Source organism: Oenanthe melanoleuca, chromosome 20 (genome assembly GCF_029582105.1).
Source record: "Oenanthe melanoleuca isolate GR-GAL-2019-014 chromosome 20, OMel1.0, whole genome shotgun sequence".
Lineage (NCBI taxonomy): Eukaryota > Metazoa > Chordata > Aves > Passeriformes > Muscicapidae > Oenanthe > Oenanthe melanoleuca.
In genome coordinates, this window is record NC_079353.1 from 13,644,089 (window position 1) to 13,664,545 (window position 20,457).

The 20,457-nt window shown below is 53.2% G+C and overlaps 1 protein-coding gene across 1 annotated transcript in view; it reads right to left on the reverse strand.

The window, feature by feature from the left end:
* CHD6 (chromodomain helicase DNA binding protein 6) overlaps positions 1–19,225 on the reverse strand; it is an 83,570-nt gene extending 64,345 nt beyond the window's left edge. The window contains 1 exon segment of the mRNA XM_056507138.1: positions 19,030–19,225. The gene's annotated coding sequence lies outside the window, so the exon portion shown is untranslated.
* Between the last annotated feature and the right edge of the window lie 1,232 nt (positions 19,226–20,457).

Consider the following 20,457-nt stretch of genomic DNA (forward strand, 5'->3'; position numbering starts at 1 on the left):
CTCCAGGGTGGCAGCAAATTCTCCCCACAGCAGCAGCCTGCCCATCTCACCTCTGATCCCGAGGGCAAGAGAGACAGGAGCTGAGTCCAGTCCCTCGCCCAAAATCTCCTGGCATTGCTGCCCTTCCCAAGAGAAAGCCAGCAGCCCTCCCTCCCTCCCTCCATCTCAGCCACCTCTGTGTCTATTGAGTATGCTTGTTATCATCTCTTGGGCAACAAATGGGAGAAAATGCCCTGAAAGAAAAAGAAAAGGAAAAATCCTAACCTCCAACAGGTGTCAGGCTCCTGCCCTCCTTCACTCAGGTGCAAAGGGAATAGACTAGAGCAACAAAGAAAACTTTTAAAAATCAAATGTTTGTTTTCAGAGGCTGATGGTGTGCTGAGGCTAGCTGAATTTTTACAAGGACGGGTAAAAGATCAAAAATCTGTAACCTCTATCTCAAAAACAACACTTATTTTTGTTGAAACCTTAAAAAGAGCCAGCCTGAGGCACTGCACAGATCTGCACTGCAAAAGACTGAGAGCCAGACAAGGATTATTCCAGCTTCATCACAAAGAGCACCAACACCACCTAAGATTGAATTACATTAAAACATATATTGTGGAAAGGAGCTGTAATTAGACTGGCCCACAAATCCAATAGTCTCCACAGCCAGCAAGCTGAAAACTAAGCATGTGTTAAGAAGCAAAGAGGACTGTGCCCACAGGTTATGTATTCCAAGAGCAGGAAAGAAGATGCATCTGAACCATTCAAGCTGCTCTCACTTTACATCCTACTTGCCTTTTAGGAGACTGCTGGGGCTCTCACATCTCAAACTCTCTGGTTTTTGCAGTGCATCCCCAAAAAAGGCTACATCCCCAATGTAATCCCACTGATCACAAAAATACCTGACTAAAAGGTGTTCCTCTGTGCAATACAACACACACACACAGGTGAGCATCAGTCCAACAGGACCAGCTCTCAGGGCTCCAACAGGAACTTCTCCAACAGGAAAACCACTTTGTGGGAAATGATGCAGGGGATGGAGCTTGGATTCAGTGGCTGGGCCCCTTGTGACAAGAAAAACTTTCAGGGAACGTGTCCAGAGAAGGGCAAGAGCTGGGGAAGGATCTGGAGCACAAGTCTGATGAGGAGTGGCTGAGGAAACTGGGGGAGACCAGCCTGGAGAAATGGAGGCTCAGGGAGGACGTCCTCACTCTCCACAGCTCCCTAACAGGGGTGTGGAGCCAGGCTGTCTTAGGCTGCAATACAGGATGTGACCAAAATATGTATTCTACCACCTTCTATCCACGGGAGATATTCTCTGTTAATGAGCCATCTGCTGAAACCAAGTCATCTTTATCTTTTCCACAATCCATCCTCCCTCCAGGAGATATCTCCTGTTAATGGCCATTGAGTCCCAGTGCATGACTGATAAAATTCCATCATCCCACTGGGAGATGCTCCAGCCAGGGGAGGAGCCAAACATTTCCTACGTAGATTAAAAAATGAAGATTGGGAACACCAAAGCAGCCTTTTCCCACTGGATTCCAGAGGAAAACTGCACCTTCTCCAGGAGCACTGCTCCAGCTGAACCACATCTGCCCCTGCAGGAGGATGCAGCCACCATTGAATGGGACTGTGCCAACACCCTGACTGACTGACGGGTGTCAGCTTGGATTCTGACTCTGGCAGGGTTTGGGATTGTTCTTTGTAATACTGCATTTCTATTTTAATTTTCCTAGTGAAGAACTGTTATTCCTATTACCATATCTTTGCCTGAGAGCCCCTTTATTCCAAAATTATAATAATTTGGAGGGAAGAGGTTTATATTCTCCATTTCAAAGAGAGGCTCCTGCCTTTCTTAGCAGACACCTGTCTTTCAAACCAGGACAAAGGTGGACTCTTCTACCAAGTAGCAGGATATGAACAAATGGCCCCATGTTGCACCAGGGGAAGTTTAGGTTAGAAATTAAGGAAAATTTCACCAAAAGGGTTGTTAAGCACTAGCACAGGCTGCTCAGGGCAGTGCTAGAGTCATCATTCCTGGAGGGATTGGTAAGAAATGTGGCTTTACCACCTGGGGACATGGTTGAGTGGTGGCCTTGGCAGTGGCGTGTTTACAGTCAGGCTCAATGATCTCAGGGGCCTTTTCCAAACTACTCTGATTCTGTGGTCAAACAGCCCCCAAAACCAGTAAGGCATGTGGCACAGTCAGGGGCTACCCCATCTTTCCCCTAGGGATACACCCAGACTTATCTCAGCCTTTCCCTCTCTCCAAATCCTGCATGTGCTCCCAAGAGCACACAACCACTGCCAGGCCTGGGCCCACAGATTTCTTCAGACACAAAGTTCAATCTCTGAGTGCAATCTCTGGCATTCCTGCACTGCAGACTTCCACCAATATCCCTTCAAGCATTCTTTGTCTCAAGATGTTCCAACAGCCCCTCAATCACAGACACATCAAGGCACTTCAGAAGAAGTTTTATTCACAGCTTTTATCCGAAGAGTAACTTTCATTTCCTGAAGGGAAATCTCATCTGCAGCACGGTGAGGAAGGTGGGAGTCAGCAGCTCTGGATGCAGTCCTAATTTTGTTCTCCTTTTCCTTCCAGGGTCTGTATTATCTTCAAGCCCTGCCCTCCCTTCTCTTCTCTGGCAGCTCAGGTGCCCCCAGGTCCCCCAGCCCACAGCTCAGGTGAACTGTACATGTCCACAGGCCTTGGCTGCAGCTCAGAAGTTCCCCGAGGCCAGCTCAGCCCCAGAGCTGCACTGGGGCAGCATGAGCACAGCCCTGAGCAGTCTGTCCCCAGGTCATGTCCATAGGCTTGTCACCAACAGGCAAAAGGGCCTTAAACTCAGACAAAGCAAAGGCCTCAGAATCTGCAGAAACTAATGGCATTTACCTGAGAACACACCTTATTTGGTACAACAGCTTTTTTTTTCTTTACTAGAGCACATTCCTGCAGCACAGTGCCATTTTCAATTGCCTGCAAGAGGCAGGTGACAGCCTTCTTCAAAGAGGAAAAAGCACTGATTTTATCTGTGGAAATAGACTGCAGCTAGGAAACAAGTTCAGTTGAAACAAAAATCAACACCCCAGGTCCTTAATGATCCCTTTCAGAAGGGCAAATAAGATGGGGCAGGTGGCTTTCTCCAAGCACAACAGGACCTTGGATTCAAAAAGCAGCAAAGCTCACAAGCCATCTCTGGAAGTCCAAGGGACACCCACAGGCCTGTGTGGATATGTCCACCTATGTGCCAAGAACAGTGGTGATAACCCATTTGGAAAACCTGCACCCTTTCTCTGCCCTGGCTAAATAGGAATTTTGCACTCAAGTTCCTCCAGAGCTGCTGCAGCAAAGAGCAGAACCAGGAAACAGCCTTGGACACTGCAAACTTGTAAGCAGACACACACAACTACAAAATTCCAGAATGGTTGGAATTCAAAGGGATCTCTTGAGATCATCTTGCCCAAGTCCTCTGATAAAGCAGGTTTCTCCTTGAGCAAGTCTCACAGAATTGAGAGAGAGGTTCTGGGTATCTTCAGAGGAGACTCCACTCACTACACTTCAATTATGATTTTCAGCCCATACCTGTGGCAGATATTCAACAACACAACCAAGCCACTCAGCACCCTGCACACACACACCCCACATCTCAATGAAGTGATAAAAATCCAGCAAAGGGATCACATTTGCTTCTCATCAGGTGTCTTGACTACTCAGGTGCCAGGCCAGAAGTGAGAGCCCCTGATCCCCTGGAGCACAGCAAGCTGGTCCAGTGGGATGGGCAGTCCCCAAGGCTCTCCAGCACACACTCTTCCTGGAAAGCCAGGGCACACTGCCAGCTGGGACCACAAAGACACTACAGACACACAACACTCTGCAAACACAGACTGGGCTCCATGCCTCAGCTCTGTATCCTGAGCTAAAAGTGCATTTAGCGGAAGGTGTCCCTGCCCATGGCAGAGGGGTTGGAACTAGATAACCTAAGATTCCTTCCAATCTATTCTATTCTATGATCCTTTGATTTAGACATCAGCAGCTTTTCCAGCTCCTTTTCCCACATGGCAGATGGAAGCACCCCTTAGTGGCTCATCAGTGACATTCAAGAGGAACAGGAGCCCACACTTGAGGCTGGAGACCCCTGTGCTTATTACAAACCAAAGAAGTGCTCTAACACAGCACACCCAGCTCCACACATCCTCACTCATCTCCCAAACTGCCTAGCACTAGCCCACTGAGATGTACACTTGCCAGAATGACCTTGTGCTCCAGCTCCCTGCAGCCAGAGGGTTCCCCTTCCCAGTGCAGGAGCAGCACCTGGCACACACAAAGCAGGCTCAGGGAGGGGAGGTGCCAAGGACAAGGTCTCACTGCAAGCAGCTCCTTTGAGACAGATGTATCCAGAAGTGTCCCACCTCCATCTATCAGCAGACTTCTGGTGACATTCCTTCAAGGTGAGGTATGTAAGCCTTGCTCACCTCCTCAACATCATGTAGCCCTTCTCTCTCCTCCCTCCTCCAGTTCCAATGACAAGAAGGATCCCTTGGAAATACAGATCTCAAACACACACAGCATTTTGTATGCAGCCCTGAAGGACAAGCAGGAAGATAAAGAATTGCACGGCCATGCTATGAAATTACTGATTTTCAGACAAGTCTGCTCTGCTGATGAGCCTCAAGAAGTGCTGCATCTCCCCAGTGCCTGGGCACAGCTTGAAGGAAAAGATACTCGTCAGGGGTGCCAGGTCCAAACCTGCTGCTCAGTAGCAAGCCAGGCTCATGGCTGGCAGCTAGCCTGGCAAGCTGGGTAGCTCAACACTGCCTTGCTGCTCTGGTACCTGAGGAGGTACTAACCTGCCCTGACAACAGAGTACAGACTGATGAGAAGTCTCATTCCTAAGACTGCAGGCAGCTCCCAAAGACACAGCACAAGGGCCTGCTCAGCCCTGCCAGAGACAAAGCAACAACAAAGGGCAACAGGAAAACTGAGAGCTTTCAGAAGCCCATCTTCCAAGAGTCCTGCTCTGACTTTTGCCCCACACACCAATCCCTGTGCCAGTGTCAGCAGCTGTCCTTGTGCATTCACACCGTTCTGCAGTGGTGGGGACACCCCACTGCCTCACAAGCTGCAGAGTAGCTCTCTCAGGGTCTTCTGGGTGTCACTCCAGCACTGGCTGCCCAAGACTTGCTCTGCTCTCCACCACCTGCTGTCATTGTGGGAGCAGCCCTTAGCTCAAACACAGAGCAGAGTCTCATGCCTGGTAACAAACACTACAGCCCTGAGGAAAGGAAGCAGCCAGTAGCCATTCCCTATCACACAGGGATGATGTGAGCTGTGACATTTCTCTGTCAGGGTCAGGCATCACATCAGGCCTTTGTAGAGCTGAGACATCAGTACTGCTGCTCTGGCAGGAACTCTCAGAGTCCTGATTTGAGGTCAGAGAGAGAGGAACAGCTGCAGTATCTCATGGTATACCCCATGCCATGGGTGTCATCCCACACCTGGAGAGCCTCACACCAGCTCACTGCACAGAGCATGTCATGCCAAATGGGATCAAAGTGCTGGGTGTGTGGGACCAGTCTCAACAAACAAATGAGAATCATTCCCAAAGCAGCCAGGAAGGGTGCCTGCATCTGCCTGAAGTCAGCTGAGGGACATAAGGACTGGCCATGACTTGCCAAGAGGTTTGCTGTGCTCCCCCTGCTACTCCTGGCCAACCACTAAGAGAACCATGGAGTAGCAGACCACAGATCAGAAGTGATCTGGCAGGCTTCCCCAGGCAAGATGGAAGAGAAGGCCCCAGCCCCTGGCAGCACCTCCCCATCAGAGGAACCTCCTCAATAGCTTTGCAGTTGGTAAGGCAGACACCAAGCCCAGGGACAACTAAGCAGGGCCCAGGCCTCAGCCACTCCCCCCACATTATAGGTGAGCAGCAGTAAAGGACTCACAGGTCTGGCTGGGACAGACCAAGAGCAGCACCTGGAATCTGCAGTGCTCTGTTTGGCTTGACCAACAGTGCTCTCTGAGACCAAACAGCAAAGAGACACAGCTGCAGTCTTCTGGGGCTGTTTGAGCCTTGCTACCTTATCAATCCCTGTTCCTAAGCAGGGCTGCACAGGCACATCTCAGCCAGCAGAGCTGCTGGAGCTTGAAACTTGAGAGTCTGCTGCAATCCAGAGGGACTCAGGGAACTACATTCCTGAGGGCTGCATGGAAAAGAGGCTCTGCAGCAACATCTGCCTGCCAGGGGATTTGGAGAGGTGCTCCCATCACTTGGGGAGTTCCAGGCAGGGGAGACACTCACTCACAACACAACTGCCTGCATAACACTAGAGGCAGAGCTAGGGGAGTGGTGAAAGAGAACCACGGTGCAAGAGTGACACTTCTCTCCCTGGCTCCTCCCCAGCAGCTCCCTGCAAGTGGAATTAGAGAGGGCTGCACGGTCCAGCAAAGCCTCCTCCAGCGGGCAAAACAGCAACGCGGCTGGCTGCTGCTCTGCAGCGCTCTGCCAGCAGCCCAGAGCACCTCTGCAGGAGGTACCCAGTCCTGCCAGCAGCTACCTGCATGCAGGCTGTCACAAGCAGCCTGGCAGGAGAGCACAGCACAGTCTCTCCCCACAGCCTGCTGCAGCAGGATTTGTTTGTGTCTGCAGCTGCTCCGTGCCTCGCCACGGGAATGCAGCTGAAGCTCCATCCGAGCAGAGCAGAGCAGCCTCGCAGGCACAGGCTGCGGGGGGCACCAGCCCCTGGAAACCCGCAGCATTTCCAGCCTCCCCCACATCCTGCCTCCAGCCCTCCGCTGGGGGTACAGAATGCCAAGCGCAGGCTGTAATTTTTCCAAGTTAAAAATAACTCGGTAGTTCAGCATGAGAGGAGCAGCAGCAGCGATGCAGGGGGCTGTGGAGTCTGCAGGCTCGCTGCCAGGCAGCACACCATACATCCTCCTTCCCAAACAGAGGCTGTGCAGCTTTCCCAGCTCTGCTTGCACAGCTACAGAAAACAAGACTCCCTCAGCATCCCATAGCAGCCAAGTGCTCTGCATTTCAGAGCTGCTGTAACACCCCGGGGCTCCATGGGGGAAGAGGGCACGGGCCCCACACCCTGAGCTGGACACGCAGCAGGATGAGGGAAGCAAGGGGAAAAAGAAGAGTACACAGAGGTCCAAATAACCCAAAGTAAGGGAGCAAACATGCATCAGGCAGGTACACATGTGCAGGACAGGCAGAGCATCACACAACAGCCAACCCCAAGGCACACAGCCATACTGCAAGCAATCTTCTGTTCTCAAAATATTTTAATCTTTAACAAAAGAAGGTGGGGGGGAACAAACTGTGTTCTCTGTAGGGCCAGGGAAGCCCAGAGATCTGCTGATAAGGACACCAAAAGCACATTGCAAACCTGCAGTACCTTTCCAGGACATCCAACTCCACCATCCCACCAGCAAACAGACAAGACTTTGACAGGCAGGCAATAAATCACCACAACCTCCTTGCCACTTGCTCACTTGGAAAAGGAATATGCTTATGCTGCACAGCTTTCCCCTCCAAAAACCTGTTCAACACCAACACTCTGCTCCCAAGCTCTCAGCCCTACAGCAACAGCCACGTCAGAGACCCCAGGGAGACACTTGGGCTCCTGCCATGCCTGCCCACAGAGGATGCTCTGTTGGCACCCAGAGAGCAAGAGAGCACAGGCAGGCTGGATACAGCCCCCGGTAATGCAGCTTCAGTCAGCTGCACTTCATGACTCTCATGACACGCTCACGTGGCAGAACCAGCAATAGCTCCTTTTTGGAGGGTTTCAAATGCAGCTCCTAACCCAAGACCATAACCACAATGACCTTCAGCAGCTGCACAGTGCCAGAGGGCTGAGAACTGAGGGCTCACTCAGAGCCCAGAGAGCCAGCAGTGAGCAGGGACCAACAGCACAAGGGAAGAGAAAGCACAGAAGGGCTAAAACTCCTTCTGTTTGCTCAGTGAAGGCTCATCATGAACACAAAGCCATTCCTCGCCATATGACACGCACACAAAGCACCCCAGCTTGCTGCTAAAGAGAGGGAAACCACATCTGAGCTCACCACAAAATGTATTTTCCTCATCACCTTCATGACCAGCCCACAATGAGGGGACACACTACTCCCAAGTGGCACAGGAGTTGCAAGGTGGCTGTCTGCAGAGTGGGGATGCACCCAATGTCAGCTGAACCCCCTTCCCCACCACGGGGATGCACCCAGCATCATCTGTGTGCCCTTCACCACATCATCATCCTGCTACCCAGGTATTCAGGAGCTACCAGGAGCTAGACAGATTTCTCAAACCTACTGAGTATGTTGCCTTCTGATCTGCTGGCCAAGAGTCTGACTCCAAACAGTTGCTCATAAGCCTCAGGCAGTAGATTTTAATCCTCAACATCAGCAAAGCGAAAAAAAAAAAACCACAGAGGAAAACCAAACCAAATACCTACAGTGCAGTACCTACACAGGTAAGAGAGAAAGGAGACAGGCCAAGCTTGCCCAGACCCATAGCTGGCACCCAGCAGGCTGGGCTCCCACAGGGACAGGTGCCTGACCACACTCAGTGCCAAGAGTGCCCTGGGCATGGCTGAACTGGTGTGCAAGAACAAGTGCAGCACTCCTGAACACACAAGGGTCCACAGTGGCTCCCTGCAGGGCAGTATCCCACCAGCATGATTCATGTGCCTTGTCAAGAGCATCCCCAGCTCAAGCTCCTGACACATCACCAAAGCCACTGCACATCCCTGATGCAGCACGTTCCAGACCTATGCTACCCATTAAACAAAAACATGCTCCAGTGTGGCCTCCAATCCAGGCCACAACACAGCCCAAATCAACTGCCCTGTCTGCCAAATCTTAACAAGCCATTCCTCCACCACCAGAGCCAAATTCTCCTTCTACTTTATTCACCAGTCCTAGCATACTGACCAGAAAGCCAACAAGGACATGAATGGAGTGTCCAGGGAACAGACAGTGACAGTGGCCATAAAGCCTTTCCACTTCTTCCATCACACTCCCAGCACCTGATTTCCTACTTTAAAATAAGGAAAATGCAATCTCTGTATCCACATGCTACAGGAATGCCCTGAGCTCCAAAGACAATAAAGCCTACAGCCAAGTGTCATTTGCACAGCTCTCCCAGCCCTCTGGCACCCTGCTGCAGGCAGCCAGCTCACAGCCCCTCTCCTGGCCTGTGGGAGTCAGGAGCTCACAGCAGCTCAGCACAGTGCCATGACCAGCTTGCTGGCAGCCAAAGACACCTGGAGGGCAACTCCTCTTAGCCTGGGACAGTCCACCCAGCCTGCTCCTCCACAAGGCAGGGAGCCTTGCATGCCAAGGCAGGTGTGCTGCAGCTGCCATGGAGGCTGTGGAAAGCCTCTGGTCAGAGTGACAACACAACCCTAGCTACATTTAAATGGAAATGGGTAAAGAAGCTCTGAGGAGACACTCTCAGTGCTGAAAGCAGGTTCTCTTCCCTGAAGTGCCTGGCTGCTACCCCTGGGTAGAGAGAGAATTGTAGGCTTAGCTCCTGCTGGCTTCCTGGACCAGCAGTCATGAGGAGCCAGACTTCCCAGTAGTGTAAGAAAAAAGCTCTGATGAATTACTGGGCTCAAGGGAGCACAGAGCTTACTGTCAGCTGCTTCAGAGGCCTCTTGCATTAGGGCAAAACATCCAGCTGCTCTCCAGCTACCAGGAGGGATATAGAGGTTTCAGCAAAAACCAGCACCCTGTGCACTCTGCACATTTTCTGTTGCCTTTTATGTCTGACACAAGTGCTCAAAGCTTCACTTAGCTGTCCAAGTCCATCTTCAAGGTCCCTGTCCCTACAAAGAAGCCACCAGGCACATGATTTTACCTCTATTAGTAAGAATGGTGTACAAAAGCCAGCCCAACCTTTGGCAGCTTTGACAGCTACCCAATTCAAAGAACATTTTATAAGGTTTGAGAGTTTTATACCAAACTGCACCAAACTCATACTATCCCAAGGCAGATGGCATTCCTGAGAGTACAGATCTTTTTCTCTTGCTGTTGTTCACATCTTACACAGCAAACTCAAGGTGTCAGAAAACAGCTTTGTCACACTGCAAACAGCTCCTCAGAGGCAATCACAAGCCTTTGTGCCTCTATTTTCTAATGCTAGAATAGAGACAAAAAAAATCAACATTTACATCAGGGCCATGAGAAGGTGAACAAACACAATGCACCTCAAGACTTGGCAGCAGACACACAGGAAGGACACATCTGACACCCTGAGTAGATTTTGTACTGAAAAGGCACAGCAGCACCTGCCACAGCCCCATATAGTGATGGAGACCCCACTGCACATTCCAGTCATGTTGAAAATACTCTCTTCAGGAATTTCTGCCAGTCTGCTCCAATTGAAGCTTCCTGCCACAGACCTCCACAGCAGATCACTCTTACCCCTGCCAGTCACACACCTCATATCCCCACATCCCTGTTTGCCCCAGTTACCTGCTGACTCAGGTGTTCCCCATTGTTCTCCTGCTATAACCAGAGTAAAGAAAATGGGTGAAAGAAAAAGTTGGTGCCCTCCTGCCAACCTCCTGCTTCATCTAATGAGCAGCCCACAGGAATGTGCCCAAGGAAACACTCAAGGAGCTGCATGAAACGTGGCCAAGTGACCAGCAGCTGGGCCACAGGAACAGAGTTAGCATTTTAAACATTTCCAGGCCCTCACAACAGGATAGACACCACCACTTTGCCAAATGCCTCATCTGTGCACAGGTGGCAGAGTGGCAAGGGGTGTACAGAGACTGAAGGGAGCTCAGGGCCAGCCTTGCTTTGCCTCCCATGGCCACATCTCAGACCACAGCTTGTGAGCACGGGCATTGAAGGCTGATCCCAAGGTACATCTCACTGTGTGATAAGTGAGCAGCTCTTCTTTGGGCCAGGCAGCATTGCATCCTGGTCCTAGGGATCTCAAAAAACAGCAGATAAAGGATGTCCAGCTTGGTCTGTGCTCTCACACACAGTGAAGGCTGGGGGGAGCATAGAAAGGCTCTTCAGGAGCAGAAGGACAAGTTGCTACACTGCTCACTCTCCAAGCACAGGGCAGCTCCAACACCAGCTTACAGAGGCCCCTTGATTGATGCTACCCTGCTGGAGAAGAGCTCCTGCACCCACAGAGGCTGTACCTGTCCTGCCAGCACTGCAAACCCAGGCCACCACTCCAGCGCAGGGCAGAAAGCCTGGCTGACAGACCCCTGCCTGCAGGCCTGGTATTGGGGGAACCAAGCTGTTCATCAGCACCCAGGAAGATAACATCCCAAAAAACCACAGTGTGGGAATTTTTGTATGCTGTAGTAAGGTCACACAGCTCACAAAATCTAGCAAACCTCGCTCCAAAATAGTGACAGACAAAATCTGCTATTGTCCAGGCCTGAGAAGGAACTTTGAGAGAACAGTCTCCAGTGTTCAGATGCCATCTGTAATGAGACATTCTTCTCAATTATCTCTATTCCTTGCATTTGTCTTTTACACCATCCCAAGAAAGACTTAAGTCTGGGAGGCTGAGAGCAGTGCTGAAGAGAAATTCTTCAATTCCTCTTGTGCAAATGCTTGAGGTTCAGTGATGCCAGCTCCTCAGCTATAGGCAATGCTTTAATACACTTGGGTAGCCCTTTTAAATGGTGAGCACACAAAGGCCTGCCCAGACACGCTGCAAACAGAACACTACCAGAAGTGCATATGGAGAGGTAGCCCCTTCTTGCCTCAGCTCAGAAAGCCCTTTAGTCAGAGATCAGCTCAGGGAACAGTGAACATCAACCTCGCCAGTCTGGAGAGCCACAGCTGCATGAACATGGGCACACATGGGCAGGAGAGGTTCCTGCCACAGGATACCAAGCCACTGTCACTAACCCTGGCTGCAGAGTCCCATTTTTGCAGAGTCCTTACATCCAAACAGAACTGGAACACCAGAGCACACGAAGCTTCTTCCAACAGCACGCAGGAAGAGCTGTTGTGGATCTCTCCTGGACTCAAGCTGCTTTTATCCAGGGCACAGACAGAGGATGCCCTGGACACTCCTGGCCAGTGAGCACCATAGTTATGGGGTCAGCCAGCCAGCAAGAACATGGCATCAACTGCATCAAGCTACCAAGAAAATCCTGTCCCTGTTTGCCTGGCAGGTCTGTAGACATCAGTCTCCTCGGACACAGAGCAAGGTGGAAGCCAGGTAAGCAAACCCCAGACAGAGCAGGAGAGCACAGCTCCCACAGACCCATGTCCTAGCCCACTCTTACTGCACATACGTGTCCAAAGACCAAACCAAAATGGTTTCCACATCCCTTCTCCTTCAGTACTTGGATAAGCCACCCTTATTCTGAACCTTTCCTGCAGCAGGGATCTCTGCAGGAACAATCACACAACAAGGTTGCATCCAGAAATCCACTTCTCTGCTTTGGTCTCTCTCTTCCAGCTAAGGGAGCAGAAAGAGCAGGAAGTAGAGCTAGATCCAGGAAAGGGTTTAAGGACACTTGTCCTCAGCCCTAATGCCATGCTCCACTCAGCAGAGCAGCCAATGGAGAGCCTGTCTGGAAACCAGAGAGCAGCAACTGCAGATAACCACATTTCCACACACAGCATGCCCTGTCAGATGTGGGCACAGCTGCACCTATTCAAACATATAGGTCCTACAACCTGCAGAATCACACCTGAATTCAGAGCCCTGAATTGAAATTACAAGTACCAAAGCCTCAAAGAGCCTGTGCCAACAGTGACACACTCCCTCCTCTGCCTTCAGGATTCAGGACCTTGGTCCTCACACTTGAAGCACAGTGTGGGACTGGCCTAACTCCAAACCAGTGACTTTACTGTCTGACAAACTCTCACCCTTCAGAGCAAGGAGGTGGAGAAGTCATTTTGACTGGCCCACAGACCTGCAGCCAAACCTCAGCACGTTCACAGAAAGCACAAGCCTTGCCTGAGCCAGCCTCCCGCGGCACCGCTGCGCAGCAAACAGCAAACAGCACAGCCTCTGCTGGCTGCGTGCAGGAGAGAAACCTGCCTTTATGTATGCACCAAGAGCATGCCGGGAAAGGCTCAGATACTCTGGTGAGGGGCACCCTGCAGGGACTCAGAAAGATCACTGAGAAACACGGCTTTGCTTGCCCTAAAGCAACAAGCAGGGAAGCATACAAACAGGAGCAATGGGCTGTGCAGTCGCACACCCACCACACTCCTTCCGAGGCTAAGCAAGCACAGGGTACACAGGGATGCACCAGGCATTTAAAGAACTCATCAAAAATGGCTCTTTTCAGATCCTCAATTAACAGACATCGAACACTTAAACTTCATTTTATCTAAAGTATATTCTAAATTCAACCAAAGCAGATGAAAGATTGAGGGTTAAAAGCACTCTGTGCACAAGACCTAGAGAACTCAAGGCAGTGGCTCACACAAAAATAGCAGCTTTCACAGCACATCTATAGCAAAGCACTAATGTTTATTCTTGTATCTAGGACTAACTTTAATTCTGCCTCGATGCACATATATAACAAGGCATTAATGTTTCTTAAAGAACCGATATTTCACCTACCTATATCAAAGAAGTGGAAGTCCCCTGTAACTTTGGAGCACCCTTGTTCCTGCACATGGCTAATTGTTAGTGCTGGAATTCACCTTCCAAGGCAGCCGTACAGTGCAAGCTGAAGTGCAAAATGAAAGTATGTCCATAAAACAAATACCTATGTTCAGCACAACAGAGAGGGAGCACAGTCCCAACAGTGGTTGCTAAGGGGGAGCGTCTGCTAGCTGAAGTCCCTCAATTAGCTAAAGTACTGCTTGTGCATTCAAAGAAATACAAATGAAGTGTCTCCTGGGGAAAAGGTAGGGGGGTCTTACATCCCAGGGGGTTTGAACACCAAAGGCAGTAAGTTATTTCTCCACACAGGTCTGCTGACAGTCACAGGGACACAGCCCCACTTGGCCTTCTCCACCAGGCCTCTGCCTTGGGTACCCCACACATGCCCAAGCCCTTTCCACCTATTTTCCTGTGCCAGAGCTCCCAGGCTGCAATTCAATCCAGTAATTTAGGGCCACATCAGACAGCAATTGAAACAACCATACCCTCCACTACCTGTCTCTCCACTGCAAGCACAGGCACATCACCAGGACACGCAGCCAGCTCGGCCTAGAGTAACAGCAGCCTGACCCCTGATACAGCTACTCTAATGCAAAGCAGGGCTCCACAGATCCCACACTTCTACAGAAACATTTAGAAAATACTCAGAATTAACACTGACAAGCATAACTTTTCCCTGCTTTAAGCACAGTCATCCCAAAAGGAACCAATGAATTACCTGCATTTCAACCCAGACTTCCCATCACAACTGAGACAAATGGCAGAGAGAACCAAACAAGTGTCAGAAAACTTCACCAGAAGAGATCTAAACTTAATCTTACTAGGAAAAATACAAACCAAAAAATTCCCAACCACCACAGTAAAACAAACCACCCCAAAACAACCAGTATGAAGTTTGGGAAAAGGCAAGCCTGCAGAAGGCATGCTGTACCTCAGAGGGCAGATGTTCATAATATCATGAAGCAGCATCCCTCAAGGGGAAACCAGGGCTGGAAAATATGATGGGCACCCCACGGCCAAGCCAGCATCTCACCCTCAAAGTAACATCCACACTCCTTGAACCATACCCAACACGCCTCTGCAAGCACATTTCCAGCGCCCACACGAAAAGCTAAGAGGGACTGGGACTTGGTTCCCATGCTTCTCATTTTCTTTTCTGGACTGAAAAAGAATGTTTTGCTCCTATTAGAGCAAGATTTATACTCACTACAGGCTGTAAATGCCTTGGAGACAACAGGCTGCAGTATGGAAACAGCATGCACCCCTTACCTCGAGGCAGTGTTTCCTCCACAGAGAGGAGATCCACACACAAAGGATGGGTCAAAAGCTCCCATGACCTCCCCACCTGGTGCTAACAAAACCCAGCACCTCCCTAAGCACTGGGCCCAAGGGCAGCACAGGGCAGGAGCTCTACAGTCAGGCACAAACTCACCCAGCTTTTAGCTGACTTCCAAAAGAGCCAATTATGCTCAGGCATTCCCTAGAGCACAGACATAACCTTTCCCCAGATATCTGCCAGAGACTGGCCTTAAGTATTAAAGCCCAGCCACAGTGTCTCAGGTATACCTTAACCCTGTGGCTGACTGGACACATCCAACATAACAATGCTAAAAATTATTAGCCACATATTGGTGGATTGCTAGGCTGCATCCCAGATTTTCCCATATAAGGGAAAGTTGAAGGCATTGTCCTATCACACGGAAAACATCTTGCACCAGCCTGAGACGTTAGGAACAAAATCAGAGTCTCCTCATGTCACAAGCTGACACCCAGAGAACCACACTTGTCCCTTTTTGCTGCCAGGTTGGTCAGCTTTCCCCAGCTCTGTTCTCCACCAGGGGCTGGTGCCAGATGATCACTGGAAGCTGGGAGAGGCACTCACAGCACGGTGCTGAGCAGGGCCAGCGCTTCCTTAGAGGGTTTTGGTCCCACCATCACCACGCTTGGCAACACAGGCACTGACAATGACACCTCACACAGCCAAGAGTAATTCTGTTTTCATGGGTTTTTAGGGTGCTGAGAACCCACCACACAAACCCTGCATGTCTCTACACTCTGACACAGCAAATATTGCTGCCCCACTGCACACAGACCCTTCACCCTCCTGACCATCTTCTCTCCCCTTGACAGCACTTGCTGGCCTTCAACGACCTCTGCTTTCACAGACCAGGGTAGGACCACCAGCACCAGAGGCTGACTCCAGTGCCCAAGCAGGAACTGGGGATGAGCAAGGAGAAATGCACCCACTGCTACTTGCAGGAGCAATGAAACAAGCCCTCTCAAGGGGCCCAAGGCCCAGGGAGACATCCAACCACCGAGCTTGACAATGTCTCTTTAAGACCAGCTCAGAGCAGCCTCCCCACGCATGCCTGCTTTCCAGCCCCAGCACAGGAGCCTGCATTCCCACACCAAGGGCTGGCTCCCAGCACAAGGCTGAGCAGCTCCTCTCCCTGGGCCAGGGTGAGCTCCTGCACACTGATCAGGACCATATCAGCTCTTATCTGCACAAAGCCCAGACAGGCCAGGACACCACAGCAAAACACAAAGGCCAGCTCTGGCAGCCTCTCAAAAAACAAGTCTCACAAAGTCACACAGCTCACAAAAACAGTTCACGTGCTTGTACAAAGCCCTCTTGAAATAACACAAACCACTGCAGTGAAACTCTTTATATTATCCACCTGTAGAAGCTTTTGTGTTTGGAGAAACTCCTGATAAAATATTAAGGATCACTCAAGGAAGACTAGATCTTAAAAATTATTGTGATTACACTTTTGGGGTGGAGAGGGGGCAGAGATTTACTTACAGCTGAAGAAATGCAGTAAAAAAGCAGTCAGGAAAACCAGACACTCCTCTGAGAGCCTCAGCCACCAAACCACTAGAAATCAACAGACCCCAAAAACCCACAGCACTGACCTCTGGGTCTAACACTGGAACACCTAGGACCAGCTACTTAAAGACAAGCAGCATAGTCCCTTAAGGCCACCATCAGGATAACAGAGAGAGAGGTAAACTCAAGCCATTAAAAAGGCATATACTACTAAACTAAACAGCAACACTCAGAACACAGTAACAAGGCCCCTGGCAGTACCTTCCATGAGAGATGTGCATTATTCACAGCTACAGCATGGATAAACACTGCAAGAGCTGCCTCAGTGTCAGCATCACACAGGGTACCCATACTGGCCTGCAGCAAGGGCTGCAACTGCCTCCTCAGGGACAGGGCAGCCTGTGTTTCCACTGGGAAGAATGAGAATAAAGGAACAGGCAGTAATAAACAGCCACAGCTGCAGGGTGGGCTTCAAACTTCATCAAAGTGCAAACAAACCAAGACCACTCATTCTCAAAGTCCTCTCCTTGACTTCAGCTTTTGTCTGAAGAACAGAAACATGTACTTTCAGTTCTGCTGCACAAGGCACACACATACACTCTGATAGGATCCAGCTCTCCTAGTTACCGTGTTTTTCAGCTTGAATCACTTGAGGGGCAACATGCAATGAGCTTCAGTCCACTGCCCCCATCTCTGCAGTGAAGGCAGTGCAGCAGTATGTCCAGCACCCCTGAAGGACTGCAAGAACAGGCAGCTGTACCAATTCAGAGACACGGGCTCAATTAGCATGCCCAAAGACAAATTTCTACTTTGTAGTGAAAGAGGAAGCAATTTCCAGGAAAGGAACCCAGGGGCAGCCCTAAACCAAAACCAACCCAGCTCAAGGCCAAAATACTTGGGAGAGAAACAACTTATTTACTCCAGGAAGAATTTACTCCCAGAGCAAAACATGCTGTTATTGCTTCATACTTTAACAGTTTGACCAAAACTGTAATTTCTCTGTAAAGGAGCACAGCAGAGCTCGTGCATGAAGGAGGTAAACAAGGAGCAAGGAGAGGAAAGACAGCACCTCTTCCCACACCATCACCTGAAAAGGGCCCAAAATCAACAGCGACATTCACAGCAGAGAAAACACCTTCTGAGAGCTCGGTGCTTCCCCTCCTCTGGCAACACTAATCCAACTGACTCCATGGCACTTAAAAGAGTACTGTGCAAATGAAGGGGTCATGGACAAATATTTAACAAGACAAGAGCATCTGTCTGATCCCAGGAGCCCCCTGCCAGCTGAGGGGTGCTGGAGGGTTCTGCCCAGTCCCACCGGACACTGCACAAGCACATCCAACCACCTCCGTCCATCTCCCGTCATTATCCAGCCCCAACAACATTTGCTGCATTTCCTGAGCAGGTCGTAAACAAGTGAAAATACTGGGCTTTTGGCTAGAAGAATCCCAACTCCCTGAGGAAACAAAGCAAGTATTTGTCATAGCAAAATTACCAAAATACCCTACCATATCAAAGGCCAGAAGCAGGCCAGGCAGAACCAGCCTGCCTGGACCCGCGGTCCCCGACTTCACTGGAGTTCAGTGTAGTTGTCAGCAGGCAAATCGATAACCAGAGGGAGACCCGCTCTCAGGCGGGGGCACCCCCGCAGCAGCGACCTGAGCTGTCGATCTCGCTTCCTCCTCCCGCATTGTCTGCATGCGCGTCTCTCACAGCCTTCATCCTATAAACCCCATCGATCAAGCCTAAAATCCTCCTCCGCGGGCAGTGAACGCCACTGGCGAGCACAGGCGAACCGCACGGCGCGGCCGCCGACGCGCAGCGGGCGCGATGACTGCGGCGAGACGCGGCTCCGCCGTGACTGCGATGCCTCGGCTGTGACATGGCTGCGGTGCCACGAGCGATCCGCGGCTGCTCGGCGCGCAGCGGGACGGAACCGCCGTGACAGGACGAGCCCGCGGCCCGGCGCGGCGGGAGCGGCCCTTGCACCGCATCCCCCCCGCGCCCCGGCTGGCGGCGAGAGGCCCGCGCCCCGCGGCCTGCGGCGCGCACAGGGACCCGCTTCCCCCGACCGCCAAGTTTAAAGACTCAATTATTGGTATTGCCGAGCACCGCAGCCGAGATGCCAGCGGGGAGCTGCGCCCCGCGGGCGGGCTCCGGCACCCCGCGCCCGGGGGGGCTCGTTTCCCCCTCCCCGGCCGGGAGGAGCCTCCGCGCGGTGCCGCGGGGAGCCCGCCCCGCCTCCGGCCCCGCACGCCCCGGGACCCGCCGCCAATGCCGGGGGCGCCCGGCCCCGCGCTGCCGGCCCGGAGCCGGCGAGGCCCGGTCGGGGTGAACGGCAGGGCCGGCGACACGGGCCGCGGGCCCCCCCGCGCTGCCGCGGCCCGGGGGGCGGGGGAGGGCGGCGCGGACGGACCCGGGGGCACCGCCGCCCCTCCCCGCGGCCGGAGCCATGACAGGGCCGGCAGCCGCCCCGGCCCCCGCCCGCCCCGCGGCCCGCGCCGCCGCCGCCGCGTTCATTCATAGCGCCGCCCTGGCGCAGCCCCGCCACCGGCCGGGCCCCGCCGGGCGGGCGAAGCCAAAGTTCGGGGCAGAACTTACCCAAAATGGCTCCGCAGCCGCCCCAACACAAACAGCTTTTATTTGGTGAAGTTTAGCCCAGCACCCTGCAAGGACACCCTAACCTCGCCCGGGCCCGCCCCCGCAGCGCGCCCATTGGCTGCCCAGAGCCGCGCGCCACCGCCCATTGGCGGGCCGGCCCGTCAGCCGCGCGGCGCTCGCGCCAAGCTTGGCTGCAGCGCGCCCGCCGCTCGCTCCATTGTGCTCCTGTTTGCACCGATGAGAGCGCGGCGCTGATTGGCCGCGCCGCCGCCCCCGCGCGCCGCCGCCCCGCCCGCGTGCTCCACGTCCGCGCCCGCCGAGCGTTGCCCGGATGTGAACCGGAGCCGAGCCCCGCCCCGAGCCCCGCCCGAGCCACACCGCGGCCTGCCCGCACCGCCCCGGGACCGCCCCGGGACCCGCCCGAGCCACACCGCGGCCTGCCCGCACCGCCCCGGGACCGCCCCGGGACCCGCCCGAGCCACACCGCGGCCTGCCCGCACCGCCCCGGGACCGCCCCGGGACCCGCCCGAGCCACACCGCGGCCTGCCCGCACCGCCCCGGGACCGCCCCGGGACCCGCCCGAGCCACACCGCGGCCTGCCCGCACCGCCCCGGGACCGCCCCGGGACCCGCCCGAGCCACACCGCGGCCTGCCCGCACCGCCCCGGGACCGCCCCGGGACCCGCCCGAGCCACACCGCGGCCTGCCCGCACCGCCCGGCCCTGCTGCGGGGCTGCCGCTGCCCCGTCCCCGCAGGCGCCGCCGCCCGGGCCCGCCGAAGTCCTGGAGGTGCGAAGCGCCGGCGGCGGCTCCGCGTGGCGGAACAGCGCGGGAGCGCCTCGGGGCCAAAGGCCCGGCAGGACGGCGTGCCGCTCCTCGGAAGGGCGCTCCAAGAGCTGGGCTGGGAGCCGGCGCGGGGCCCCGGCTGGGTAACCCACCTCGCCAGGGACACACCCGGCGTGGAGCAGCCGGCACGGTTTGGGTCCAGTACCGGTTAATAGTGAGGTGGGTTTTCCAGTGGAATTCCTCACAGGCAGAGCTCTTTGGGATGCCCATTCCTGGTCACAGTGCCGAGGGCTTTGCCACGGTCCCTCCTCCAGCTCAGCACCCTTTGGTGGCCCGCAGTGTCATCCCTGCTGCTCTGCCCGGGAAGGTGGGAATGCTGGGGAAGAGGAGCAGGGCTGACTCCATCCTCCCTGCTGATGCAGAGGTGCTGTGGCACCAAAATAAACACTGCTGAAGATAATTAGCTCTGCTGAGACTCAGACTGATTAACTGAGTACAGGGGAGTCCTCATGCAGCCATGCTGCTTTCCAGGCCCCTTGGGAAGCTGGCACAACCCTGTGCTGAAGTCCTGGCCTGTTCAGCACCAGCTGGCACTGACTCCTGTGCTGTCTGGCTGGCACGTTCCCTTTATTGCCTCCTGGCT